Below are 14,040 nucleotides of genomic sequence, written 5' to 3'. Positions count from 1 at the left end.
AACAATTATGTATTAGTCTGTTCTCACACTGCAATAAAGGTACTACCTGAGACTGAATAATTTATAAAGAAAAACAGGTTTAATTGACTCACAGTTCTGCATGGCTGGGGAAGCCTCAGGAAACTTACAATCATGGCGGAAGGCAAAGGGGAAGCAAGACACATATTCACAAGGTGGCAGGAGAGAGAGAGTGTGCAGGGGAAAGGGCCAGACACTTATCAAAGAACCAGATCTTGTGAGAACTCCCTCACTATCACGAGAACAGTATGAGGGAAACTGTCCCCATCATCCAATCACCTCCCACGAGGTCCCTCCCTTGACGTGTGAGGATTACAATTCGAGATGAGATTTGGGTGGGGACACACAACCAAACCATATCAAATTATAACAATATGTCAGCATCTTGAACTTTGAACTTTGGGGCCACAGCAAAATAAGGGTTATTTGGACACAAAGCACTTCAATACCATGACAGACAATCTGATAACCAAGATGACTGTTAAGAGACTAACAGGCAGGTAGTGTATATGGTGTGGATATGCTGGACAAAAGGAGGATTCGTGTCCAGGATGGGCCAGAGTGGAACAGCGTGAGATTTCACCATGCTCCTCAGAAAGGTGTGCGATTTAAAACCTATTAATTGGTTAATTCTGGAATATTCCATTTAATATTTTCAGGCCACGGATGACCACAGGTAGCTGAAACCATGGAAAGCAAAACCAGATAAGGAAGCACTACTGTACTGCGTTTCTAGAGTTTTTGTTGTTTTTTTTTTGAGACAGAGTTTCACTGTTGTCACCCAGGTTGGAGTGCAATGGTGAATTTTTGGCTCACTGCAACCTCCGCCTCCTGGGTTCAAGTGATTCTCCTGCCTCAGCCTCCTGAGTAGGTAGGATTACAGGCACCTGCCACCACACGCAGCTCATTTTTTTTTTTAATTTTTAGTAGAGACGGGGTTTCACCATGTTGGCTAGGCTGGTCTCGAACTCCTGACCCCAGGTGATCCACCCACCTCAACCTCCTAAAGTGCTGAGATTATAGGCGTGAGTCACCACGCCCAGCCAGAAATATGATTTCAAATATTTTATTCTAGTCTGTGGCTTTTTTCTCATTCTCTTAAGATTCTCTTTGAGGCTGGGCGCGGTGGCTCAAGCCTGTAATCCCAGCACTTTGGGAGGCCGAGACGGGCGGATCACGAGGTCAGGAGTTCGAGACCATCCTGGCTAACACGGTGAAACCCCGTCTCTACTAAAAAATACAAAAAACTAGCCGGGCGAGGTGGCGGGCGCCTGTAGTCCCGGCTACTCGGGAGGCTGAGGCAGGAGAATGGCGTAAAAACCCGGGAGGCAGAGCTTGCAGTGAGCTGAGATCCGGCCACTGCACTCCAGCCTGGGCGACACAGCGAGACTCCGTCTCAAAAAAAAAAAAAAAAAAAAAAAAAAAGATTCTCTTTGAAAGAGAAGATGTTCTTAATTATTACAAAGTCTAATTCATCAGTGCTTTCTTTTATGGACCATGCTTTTGGTATTATACCTAAGAAATATTTGCTTATTCCAAGGTCACAAAATTTTTCTTATATGTTTTCTTTTATAAATTTTACAGTTTTAGGTTTTATAATTAGGTCTGTGATCCATTTTGAGTTAATATGGTGTAACATGTAGATAGATCAAAGTTGATTTTTGCATATGGATATCCAGTTGTTCCAGCACTATTTGCTGAAAAGACTGTCCCTTCTCCACTGAATTGCCTTTGTACCTTTATTGAAAATCAGTTGACCATATACATGTGGATTTCTGGAGTCTATTCTGTTCTGTTGATGAATATGTCTATCTTTGCCCAATATCAAACTATCTGCATTACTGTTAGTTTTGTAATATGTCTTGAAATCAGGTGGTCCTAGCCTTCCAACTTCATTCTTTTAAAAGTTGTTTTGGCTATTCTAGGTCCTTCATATTTTCATATGAATTTTAGAATCAGTTTGTCAATCTATACAAAAAAAGGAAATGTGACTGTTATTGGATCGAGTCTACAAATCAACTAGGGAAGAACTGACATTTAAACAACATTGGGTCTTCCAACCCAGCAACACAATGTATCTCCATTTATTTATATTTTGTTTAATTCTCTTAGGAATGTTTTAAAGTTTTCAGTGTACAGGCATTTCACATTGTTTGTTAGGTTATCCCTAAATATTTCATCTATTTCATGTACTTTTTCAATTGTTTGTTGTTAGTATACGGAAATACAGTTGAGTATTGTACATTGATCTTGTATCCTGCAACCTTGCTAAACCCATGTATTAGTTCTAGTAGTTTTGTTTTGTTTAGAGATAGGGTCTGGCTCTGTCACCCAGTTTGGAGTGCAGTGGCGCAATCTCCGCTCAATGCAGCCTCAAACTCCTGGGCCCAAGCAATCCTCCCACCTCAGCCTTCTAAGTATCTGGGACTAAAAGGTAGGCACCACCATGCCCAGCTAATTTTTAAATTTTTTTGTAGAGACAAGGTCTCACTCTGTGCCCAGGCTGATCTTGAACTCCTGATCTCAAGTGATCCTTCTATGTCAGCCTCCCAAAGTGGTGGGATTACACTTTGTGTGGATGAGCCACCATGTCTGCCCTGTTTCTTCTTTTTAAATGTTTCACTGGATTTTCTACATAGATGATCAGGTCATCTGAGGGTAAAAATATTTTCATTCTTACCTTTTTAAAAAAGTAGGTGACTTTTATTTATTTTTCTTACCTTATTTCACTGGCTAAAACCTCCAATGTTGAATAGAAGTCGTGAGACTGGACATCTTGTCTTCTTTCTGATCCTAATAGGAAAGCATTTGGTCTTTTACCATTAAAAATGATGTTAGGTATAGTTTTTTATAGATGCACATTATCAAGCTGAGGAAGTTCTCTTCTTTTTGAACATGTTTTTAATTTTTTTTAACTTTTATTTTAAGGTTTTTTTATTTTTAACTTTTAAGTTCTGGGGTACCTGTGCAGGTTTGTTACGTAGGTAAACATGTGCCATGGTGGTTTGCTGCACAGATCAACCCATCACCTAGGTATTAAGCCCAGCATCTATTAGCTATTCTTCCTTATGCTCTCCCTCCCCCAACCTTCCCCGACAGGCCCCAGTGTGTGTTGTTCCCCCGCTATGTGTCTATGTGTTCTCATAGTTCAGCTCCCACTTAAAAGTGAGAACATGCAGTGTTTGGTTTTCTGTTCCTGCATTAGTTTGCTAAGGATAATGGCTTCCAGCTCCATCCAGGTCCCTGCAAAGGACATGATCTTATTCCTTTTTATGGTTGTATACTATTCCATGGTATATATGTACCACATTTTCTTTATCCAGTCTATCATTGATGGGCATTTGGGTTGATTCCATGTCTTTGTTGTTGTGAAAAGTGCTGCAGTGAACTTATGCATGCATGTATCTTTATAATATAATGATTTATATTCCTTTGGGTATATATCCTGTAATGAGATTGCTGGGTCAAATGGTATTTCTGATTTTAGATCTTTGAGGAATTGCCACACTGCCTTCTATAATAGTTGAACTAATTTACATTCCCATCAACAGTGTAAAAGCATTCCTTTTTCTCCACAACCTCGCCAGCATCTGTTGTTTCTTGACTTTTTAATAATCACCATTCTGACTGGCAAGAGATGGTATCTCATCGTGGGCCTTTTTTTTTTTTTTTTTTTTTTTTTTTTTTAAGACATTGTCTCACTCTGTCACCCAGGTTGGAGTGTAGATCTCAGCTCACTGTAACCTCTGCCTCCTGGGTTCATGCAATACCTCGGTCCAAGCAATTCTTGTGCCTCAGCCTCCTGAGTAGCTGGAATTACAGGTAGGCACCACCACACTTGGCTAACTTTTATATGTTTAGTAGAGACAAGGTTTGCCATGTTGGCCAGGCTAGTCTTGAACTCCTTACCTCAAGTGATCCACCCACCTCTCATTGGGGTTTGATTTGCATTTCTCTTATGATCTGTGATGTTGAGCTTTTTTTCATGTTTGTTGGCTGCATGTATGTCTTCTTTTGATAAGTGACTGTTCATGTATGTCCTTTGCCCACTTTTTAATGGGGTTTTTTTCTTGTAAATTTGTTGAAGTTCCTTGTAGATTCTGGATATTATACCTTTGTCAGATGGATAGATTGCAAAAATTTTTTCCCATTCCGCAGGTTGTCTGTTCACTCTGATGACAGTTTCTTTTGCTGTGCAGAAGCTGTTTAATTAGATCCCATTTGTCACTGTTTGGTTTTGTCGCAATTGCTTTTGGCATTTTTGTCATGAAATCTTTGCCTGTGCCTATGTCCTGAACGGTACCATCTAGATTTTCGTCTAGGGATTTTAGTTTTGGGTTTTACATTTAAGTCTTTAATCCATCTTCAGTCAATTTTTGTATATGGTATAAGGAAGGGGGTCCAGTTTCAATTTTCTGCATATGGCTAGCCAGTTTTCACAGCAACATTTATTAAATAGGGAGTCCTTTCCCCATTGCTCGTTTTTGTCAGGTTTGATGAATATCAGATGTTTGTAGGTGTGTGGTCTTATTTCTGAGTTCTTTATTCTGTGCCATTGGTCTATGCATCTGTTTTTGTACCAATACCATTATGTTTTGGTTACTGTAGCCTTGTATTATAGTTTGATGTCAGGTAGCATGATGCCTCCAGCTTTATTATTTTTGCTTAGGATTGCCTTGGTTATTGGGGCTCTTTTTTGGTTCCACATGAATTTTAAAATAGTTTTTTTCTAATTCTGTGAAGAATGTCAATGGTAGTTTAATGTGAATAGCATTCAATCTATAAATTACTTTGGGCAATATGGCCATTTTCACAATATTGATTCTACCTATCCATAAGCATGAAATGTTTTTTCTATTTGCTTGTGTCCTCTCTGATTTCCTTAAGCAGTGGTTTGTCATTCTCCTTGAAGAGGCTCTGTACTTCCCTTGTTAGCTGTATTCCTAGGTATTTTATTCTTTTTGTAGCAACTGTGAATAGGAATTCATTCATTATTTGGCTCTCTGCTTGCCTGTTGTTGGTTTATAGGAATGCTAGCAATTTTTGCGTGCTGATTTTGTATCCTGAGGCTTTGATGAAGTTGCTTATCAGCTTAAGAAGCTTTTGGGCTAAGGCAATGAGGTTTTCTAGACATAGGATCATGTCATCTGCTAACAAAGACGGTTTCACTTCTTTTCTTCCTATTTAAATATGCTTTATTTCTTTCTCTTGCCTGATTGCCCTGGCCAGAACTTCTAATACTAGGTTGAATAAGAGTGGTGAGAGAAGGCACCTTTGTCTTGTGCCAGTTTTCAGGGGGAATGCTTCCAGCTTTTGCCCATTTAGTATGATACTGGCTGTGGGTTTGCCATAGATGGTTCTTGTTATTTTGAGGTATATTCCTCAATACTTAGTTTATTGAGAGTTTATTGAAGAGATGTTGAACTTTATCAAAGGCTTTTTCTGTGTCTATTGAGAAAATCATGTGGTTTATGTGATGAGTTACATTTACTGATTTACATATGTTAAACCAACCTTGAATCTCAGGGATGAAGCCAACTTGATCGTGGTGGATAAGTTTTTTGATGTGCTGCTGGATTTGGTTTGCCAGTTTTTACTGAGGATTTTTGTATTGATGTTCATCAGGGATATTTGTCTGAAGTTTTCTTTTTTTTTAATTGTGTCTCTGCCAGGTTTTGGTATCAGGACGATGCTGGTCTCATAGAATGAGTTAGGGAGGAGTCTCTCCTTTTCAATTGTTTGAAATAGTTTCAGAAGAAATGGTACCAGCTCCTCTTTGTACCTCTGGTAGAATTCAGCTGTAAATTCATCTGTTCCTGGGCTTTCTTTTGGTTGCTAGGCTATTTGTTACTGCCTGAATTTCAGAACTCATTATTGGTCTATTCAGGGATTCAATTACTTCCTGGTTCAGTCTTGGGAAAGTGTTTGTGCCCAGGAATTTACCCATTCCTTCTAGATTTTCTAGTTCATGTGCATAGAGGTGCAGGGGCCTTTGAAAACAGTATGCTGAGAATAGATAGGGCTCAAGGACAGTATCTCCAACTGAACTTTTAATGAACTCCCGTAGGCGCCAAGCAGGCAGGTAGATAAGAAAGAATATAGAAACAAGGTACTGAGTAGAAGGTTACATGTGGGAAAAGAAAGTTTGTTTTGCATTGCATTCTTTCTGCTGACGTGAGGTTTATGGAGTATAAATAAAGTGAGGCGGAGGCTCTGAGTGCGGCCGCCATGTTCTCTGTGTGTCTTTGTCTTTGTGTGTGTTCTTTCATTCTCCACCACCCCCGGTGCGGCCCCCAACAAGTGGCGCAGCGAGCAGGGTCAGCACGGGTGAGTAGGGGAGAACAAGAAGGGGAACCCCCTAGGAGCGGGTAAGGCTCAGATATTGTTAAGGGGAACCTTCTTAAGCTTTCATTATGGGAATTCCATCTCTCTGGCCTCAGAATATTTATGGCTGTTTCAAGGACTGTTGCTGTCTATGGGAGTAGAAGTGAAAGAAAAAGACTTTGAAGTGATTGTTTGCCCATGTTGAACAACATTGTTACTGGTTTCAGTATCAGACTAAAGTGCAGCTGAATCGCAGAGAATGGTTACAGGTAGTAAAAACTCTGCTTAGAGCTCTCCAGTTAGGGGATATTATGCCTCTAAAATTGTGGACCTTGTGTAACTCTATCACTCAGACATTAGAGTTACTTGAGACTGATTCGGAGTGTGGTAATGTAGCCATAGGAGGAAAGGTATCTGAGGATTTGGAAAAATAAAATAAAATAAAATAAATCTGAAATGGAGCCCATTTGTGCCAGGGTAGCAAAAGGGGGAGAAGAGAAAAAGCCAGCTCTTCCTTCTTCTAAGGGAAATTCTGACATGCAGTGTATTATGGAAATGCTTCAACAAATATTACAGATATATTCTTCTAATTCACCTTTGCGAGCTTTCCCTGTTTCTTTTCCTTCTGCCCTGTTAAAAGAGGATTTTCCAGAGCCTCCAATCCCCCGGCTTCCTTATCTTTGCCTTTGTTTGGCAAAGTTGAAGCCCTGTTCACATCAGACATACTTTAAATTTATACTAAACACCTGTTTAATATGTTAAAACCAGTGTATATGTATATCTTGTTTGTTAAAATATTATGAGTATTTCAATAGTCAATAAACACATTAATATTAACTATTAATATTAATATAGTATTAATAACCCCAGCTAGGAAATTATGTTATAGGGGTGCATAGGTTCCACCAATTTACACTCCAAACAGAAGTTGAGTATTCGAGTTGCTTAACATATTAACTACCTCTTGATATTTTCTGTGTTTTTAAATTTTAACCATTGTATTGTGTATGTAATGATTCTCAATTTGGTATTAATATACATATTTCCTAGTGAGTAATGATGTTAGACATATAGGTTTATTGTCATTTCTTTGTTCTGCTACTTTTGGTTGGGTTATTTGCCTTTTCTTATTAATATGTTGAGATTCTTTATATTTGGGGATATGAGTATTATTATATATTATATATACTTTTAATTAAAAAAAAAAAATTTAAGGAGCTGGATCTGTTTCCAATTATTTGTGCTTCTTTTGCTCCTAATGCTTAGTTTTCAAATGGTGGCAATAATGTCCAATTTAATGCCTTACAAATTAAATTTTTAAAAAAGAAATGAAAGCTGCCATTTCTAACTATGGATCTCAATCTCCTTTTATCCTTGGTCTTCTTGATGTTTTTTCATCAGAAAATTTGATGATTCCTATAGACTGGAAGACTTTGGGGAAGGCTTTTCTTGATCGTTCTCAGTGGTTACAATTGCACAGCTGATAAATGAACAAGGCACATGTATAGGCTAGGAAAAATATTATGTGTGATCCCCCTGGACCCACTGAGGAACAACTCACAGGCACGGGCCAATATGCTACTCTTAATGCTCAGGCTGGTTTAGATGATGTTGCCTTTACTCAAATCAAGACTTTGTTTTTAAGGGCCTAAAATAAGGTAGAGATAACAGGAAAATCTTCCCTTTCCTCTGTGAAGATTTTATAGGGCACAAATGAACAATATTCAGATTTTGTAGCCCATCTTCAGGATGCTGTCTTCAAAATTGTGGGTGCTAGCCTTGCTTCAAAAATTTTGTTATAAACATTGTCTTTTTAAAATGCTTATGCTGACTGTTAAAAATTGTTAAAATCGTTAAAGGCCAATGGGGCCAATTTAGAGAAATATATTAAAACTTATGTTAGTGTTGGAGGGGCTATTTATGATGCTCAATTATTTGCTGGAGCTTTGTCTAAAGCCTTAAAAGGAAATAACAAACAAGGTGTTTGTTTGCAGTGTGGTAAACCTAGACATTTCAAAAAAAAGAATGTCATAAAAATTGAACACTTTTATCCCTCAAGGCAGAAAGCTGCCTTCAGAGGTGTACAAATGTTGTGGTAAAGGTCGACATTGGACAAATAAATGTCATTTCAAAACTGATAGAAGTGGAAATTTACTGTCTCCTCTCCTGGGAAATGGGAGCCAGGGCCCACAGGCTTGGGGCCCCAACAATTTATGTCACCAGGTCTGAAAGTGTAGTTGGTTTATCAGTCTTTACAAATGAGAAATATAAGAAAGGAAAAGAATGCACAAACTAACTAGGTTTCTTGTAATAAATGACTAAACTAGTCAAAGGACCAAAAAATACAAGATCAGCATGACTCTGAAGGATGTGAGATTATGGTTCTGCACTTGTTACATTAAAGAGCTAAAATTAATAGACGTAATATTAACAATAATGACAGTAATAATAGCCATAGTATACTGAGTACTTACTATGTGTCTACTACTGTGAAAAAATCTTCACTTGCATTTAGTTCTTCCAACATCCCTTTAAGACTGACAAATTTTATAATTATTACCATTTTGTAGGCAGGAAAACAGAGTTAAGACAGTTTTATAAATGTATCCAAGGTCATATAGCTATTATATTTTGAAAATATGACTTTCTGTCCCCAGAGCTTACATGCTTAACCCTTTCCTCTAGACTGCTCTATAAAGTACAAAAATGGTAGTCACCCTCCTTGGAATAATCGGAGGAAAGAAAAATCAATAACTAAGTAAAAGTTGTATCTCAGCACCAGATCCAATCCCAATTTCAAGTATCCATTTAGCCTTGGATAGCATCACTGTGTTTTGAAAACCAAAATCCGTTGAGTATTTTGTGGTCCACCATCTTTTACAAAGCAGATACTCTATTGAATAGTAAGCTATGAACTGAATTTCTGTACCTGTAATCACCTTATTTGTTTACAAATATTTGTTATTGACTAAATCTGCACACAATACCCAGTGAGCAATGGCCTACAACATTAAGGAATAAATTCAAGTCCTCCTTAAGGATCCCACACCTTACCCCAGTTTCTCAGCTTTATGTGGCAACTAAGCAGAGCGCCGCTGCTGACTTAGTTATTACTCAGCCTTATACTTTGTCTCCTAATAGAGGAGTATATAAATTAGCTATTAGAGAGTGTGGCCCTTTGCCAAAAGGACATGATGTTACTAATAAAAGTCTTATTATGGTTCAAGTCTCACAATTTATATGCCTAGAGGCAGGGGAATATATTCTCAATAGGGAGGATTTGGTAGCACAGAAAAAACTGTTTTTTGGGAAACTTTAGTTTCTAATCAAAAGCCCTTATGTTCATTGTATATTAATGGAATAGTTTTTAAAGGGTTAATTGATATGGGGGTGAATATGTCTATTATTTGTTTAAATTAGAGGCCTATACAATAGGAAAAAAGACAAGTTGCAGTTATACTCACTGGCTTGGGTGCTGCTTCTGTGGTTTATCAAGACGTAGAACCTTTAACCTGTGTCGGTCCTAAAGGTCAACAAGGTCAAGTGTTTTTTTTTATTTTTATATTGTTCCTATCAATATTAATTTTTGGGAACAAGATCTTTCACAACAATTTGCTGCTTTTTTAAACATTCCTCATATTTCCTCAGCTGCCAAAAATAAGATGTTCAAAATGGGCTACAATCCTTTAAACTCATAGCCACCACTCCTATTTATGTGAAACAGTGATCATTATTTAAAGAAATACTTAGGACTCTAAAAGAGTAAGTCAAAAAACAAATGGCCGAGAGGAATATAAAGCCATGTATTTCTGCATGGAATTCCCGTCTTTGTCTTGTCTTAAAACTATAAATGTTTACATTAAACCTAGGGAAAGTTTACAGCCTGGTCTTCCTAATCCTGCCCTTATCCCACAAAGTTAAAAATTAATGGTCATAAATCTCAAAAATTGTTTTTTCTCTATTCAGTTACAACATCTTTTTTCTATTCTAGAAGGAGACAGTCACTTGGACAGCTCACGTCATTTAACTCCTTTGGCTTTACAGGAACTCCAGCTTGTGGAAGAGCAACTTCAAAAGGCTCATTTACATTATATCCTTCCCGATGTTCCCCTTTCCCTTTGTTTATTTCATACTTTACATTCTCCTACAGGAATGATTCATCAGACCAATCAGCCGCTAAAATGGATCTTTTTGTCCAATAAAACATCTAAACACTTGGCTACTTATATCGATCGTTTAGCTGAACTGATCATCAAAGGACGGTATCACTGTCGACAACTTTGGGGAGGAGATCCTTCCTTAATTATCTCTCAATTCACTCATAGTCAGATCACTTATCTTCTTGCAACTTCTGATTCTTGGCAAGAAGCTTCATCAATCTTGAGTTACAGTTTATCCTTATCCCTCGGTGCAACAGGGAGAAATGTTTGCTGTTCTGATGATCTTACTTGATTTCCCTACTACTGGTTGTAACATTGTTAGTGATTCTCAATACACCGTTTATGTTACTTCTTATATTTCTCAGGCCACTTTACCTCTTTGTGCTACTTCTTCTCTTCAGAAATTCTTTTCTTTGTTATCCTTTACTTTGAGCCAACGTCGAGCTCCTTTATTCATCACTCATCTTCGTTCTCATTCTCAACTGCCTGGACCATTAGTTCATGGAAATACTCAGATTGATTCACTTCTAATTGGCCACTTGCAGGCTGCAGAACAAGAACATGCTCTACATCACACTAACAGTTCTGGCCTTCAACGACAGTTTCATTTAACTCGTAAATAAGCTCGTTCTCTCATTCGAGCTTGTCCTTTCTGTGCTCCTTTGAGCATTCCATCCTTCCATCCTGGAGTTAACCTGAGAGGTACTCAAGTTAATCAAATTTGACAAATGGATGTTATACATATTCCTTCTTTTGGACGATTAAAGTATGTTCATCATACCATTGATACTTTTTCTCATTTTCAATGGGCCACTCCGTTGCCATCTGAGAAAGCTGATTCTGTTATTACACATCTCTTAGCTTGTTTTGCCATTATGGGCATTCCTTTTATACTTAAAACTGATAATGCCCCTGCCTATGTCTCTCATAAATTACAAGTTTTCTTACAGCAATACAATATTCAACATATCACCGGGATCCCGGGCAACAGTCAAGGTCAAGCCATCATTGAGCGCGCAAATTTAACTTTAAAAACTCAACTATTAAAACAAAAAGGGGGAAATGAGCCCCCCCAAAAAACCAGATTTTTTTGAAGGTTAACCTTTCTACCTTAATTTTTTTGATTTTGAAGGTTCTTTTTACCTTAATTATTTTTTGAATCAATGGAGACAATTGCAAGACTCTGCTGTCGTAACCCATCTTTCCTCAACTCCCTCGGTGATAGTCCCTGCTGACAGTTTAAAGGTTTGGTATCCTAATGAAGAAGGTAAGTATGTTCAAGGGCAAGTTCTAAAACAGGGATGGGGCTATGCTCTTGTCCTTACAGGGAGTGGACCTGAGTGGTTTCCTACAAGATGATTGAAACCCTGTTGAAAAGAAAACTGGATTCAGCATGCATTTCTTCCTTTGTTAGATGTGCCTCGGCGGGGGACTTATTTCTCTTAGTGAGGCTTTGTATGAATATTGGACTTATATTCCCTTTCCACCCTTGTATCAGGGAGTCGCCTGGGAGGAGGCGGAAATTAAGGTTTTCACCAATAACATTACTTGGATGCCGTCCTCCTATATGGACAAGGACAACAGAGAACGGGAAACAGCAATTATAATCAGCACATACCAATTTGGAGTGGAAGCACTTCCAATATGTATGGGAAATAGTCCTCATTGTCTCCGAAAATCGCATGAAGCTTGGGCTGTTCGTTATAATCATAGTTATGTGGCTGCTAATACTGTTATTATTGTAACTAGAAGTTTTTAATATAATCATACTGTATATAGTAATGAAACTATTCCTAGTTCTTTACTTTTTTGTCCTATTCTAGAGGTTTCTCCCAATATTGAGGTGCTGGAGTGACAACAATGTCGGGGAACTAAACCCCGGATTTTATTAGAATACAATGGGATGCAAATAACTGATTGAAGTGTGCACGGTGATTTTCAAATAAAATTTAGTCACATACCTTTGAAATGGCACCGGGTAAATAAAAGTATTGCTGCTAACAGTAATGAAACCTTGGTATGGCGTGAAGGAGGCCTGAAGTACAGAGTTATTTTTGGAAGTTGTTAGTTGCAGGTGATGCCATTAGCACTTTTGTGGGGAATATGCCCCTTAATCTTTCTAACCTGAATAACTCCTTTCATATTCAGTTATATCGGAATACCTCCTGATATATTATTGCTTGTGTCTGTGAGCCCTACCTATTATTAGCAGGAAATTTGACATGGGATAATCTTACGGGGATTGTTAATTGTACAGATACATGTACATTTTTGTCTTGCCTCAATCATTCCTGGTGGCACAACTTTACTGGGGATATTTATATCCTCAGGGCTCGTAAGGAAATTTGGCTACCTGTTAACCTTACGCGACCATGGGGGGCATCACCTCTTGAGACTTATATTTGGACTTCTCTCCAGCGAACCCTCCGTGCCCTTGGACTTATAATTGCCTTGGTGATGAGCCTTGTCACCATCGTCTCCACTGCAGCCATAGCAGGACTCGCTGTTCGTCAAAGCATACAAAATGCTGAATTTATGCAGCAATGGCACGAACAATCTCACTGGTTATGGCTTCAACAGCGAAACATTGATTCTCAACTTGCTGAAAGATTGGACAACATGGAACAAGCATTGACATGGCTTGGAGATCAGCTCACTGTACTCAGTACTCGGGTAACATTACAATGTGATTGGAATTCCACTCAATTTTGTGTAACGCCTGTGCCTTTTAACATCTCTCAAAATTGGACTATAATCCGAAAATTATTAGTAGGCCATAAAAATATTAGTTTGGACATCCAAGAGCTCACTCAGAACATTTCCGAAGCATTTCGACAACAATTACATGTGTTGTCCGGAACTGTAACCCTTCAGGAGCTGGGTCAGCGCCTTGCTGCCTTTAACTCATGGACCCAGATGAAGACATGGATTTCTACAATCTCTGGAAGTATATTGCTTTGGGCACTTGGTTTGGATCTACTTCTTTTGGTGATTCGATGCTCCCTCCGTCGCCACCAAAAACAAAAGAAAACACAGGAACAAATATGGGCTACCTTTTTAGGATTGAGGCAAAACAAAATTAAAAGGGGGGAAATGCAGGGGCCTTTGAAAACAGTATGCTGAGAATAGATAGGGCTCAAGGACAGTATCTCCAACTGAACTTTTAATGAACTCCCGTAGGCGCCAAGAAGGCGGGTAGATAAGAAAGAATATAGAAACAAGGTACTGAGTAGAAGGTTACATGTGGGAAAAGAAAGTTTGTTTTGCATTGCATTCTTTCTGCTGACGTGAGGTTTATGGAGTATAAATAAAGTGAGGCGGAGGCTCTGAGTGCGGCCGCCATGTTCTCTGTGTGTCTTTGTCTTTGTGTGTGTTCTTTCATTCTCCACCACCCCCGGTGCGGCCCCCAACATAGAGGTGTTTATAGCATTCTCTGATGGTTGTTTGCATTTCTGTGAGGTCAGTGGTGATATTCCCCCTATCATTTCTCATTGTGTCTATTTGATTTTTCTCTCTTTTCTTATTAGTTTAGGTAGCA

At 38.5% G+C, this 14,040-nt stretch overlaps 1 protein-coding gene and 1 long non-coding RNA gene across 3 annotated transcripts in view; one reads left to right on the top strand and one right to left on the bottom strand.

Annotated features, from left to right (window-relative positions):
* GPR156 (G protein-coupled receptor 156) overlaps positions 1-14,040 on the bottom strand; it is a 138,733-nt gene that overhangs the window by 75,589 nt on the left and 49,104 nt on the right. The window contains exon 4 of one of the 2 annotated variants that reach the window (XM_077993851.1): positions 2,739-2,811. The exons of the other annotated variant lie outside the window; for it this stretch is intronic. The gene's annotated coding sequence lies outside the window, so the exon portion shown is untranslated. The remainder of the gene's footprint in view (positions 1-2,738; positions 2,812-14,040) is intronic. 2 annotated transcript variants of the gene reach the window in all.
* Positions 6,224-13,855, top strand: LOC144339403 (uncharacterized). The gene is made up of 2 exons (XR_013414391.1): positions 6,224-6,345; positions 11,830-13,855. It is a non-coding gene; the product is annotated as an uncharacterized LOC144339403 (long non-coding RNA).

This window comes from Macaca mulatta, chromosome 2, assembly GCF_049350105.2.
Source record: "Macaca mulatta isolate MMU2019108-1 chromosome 2, T2T-MMU8v2.0, whole genome shotgun sequence".
NCBI classification, from domain to species: domain Eukaryota; kingdom Metazoa; phylum Chordata; class Mammalia; order Primates; family Cercopithecidae; genus Macaca; species Macaca mulatta.
Note: the sequence above shows the minus strand (reverse complement) of the source record. Positions and strands in the feature narration are given on the sequence as shown.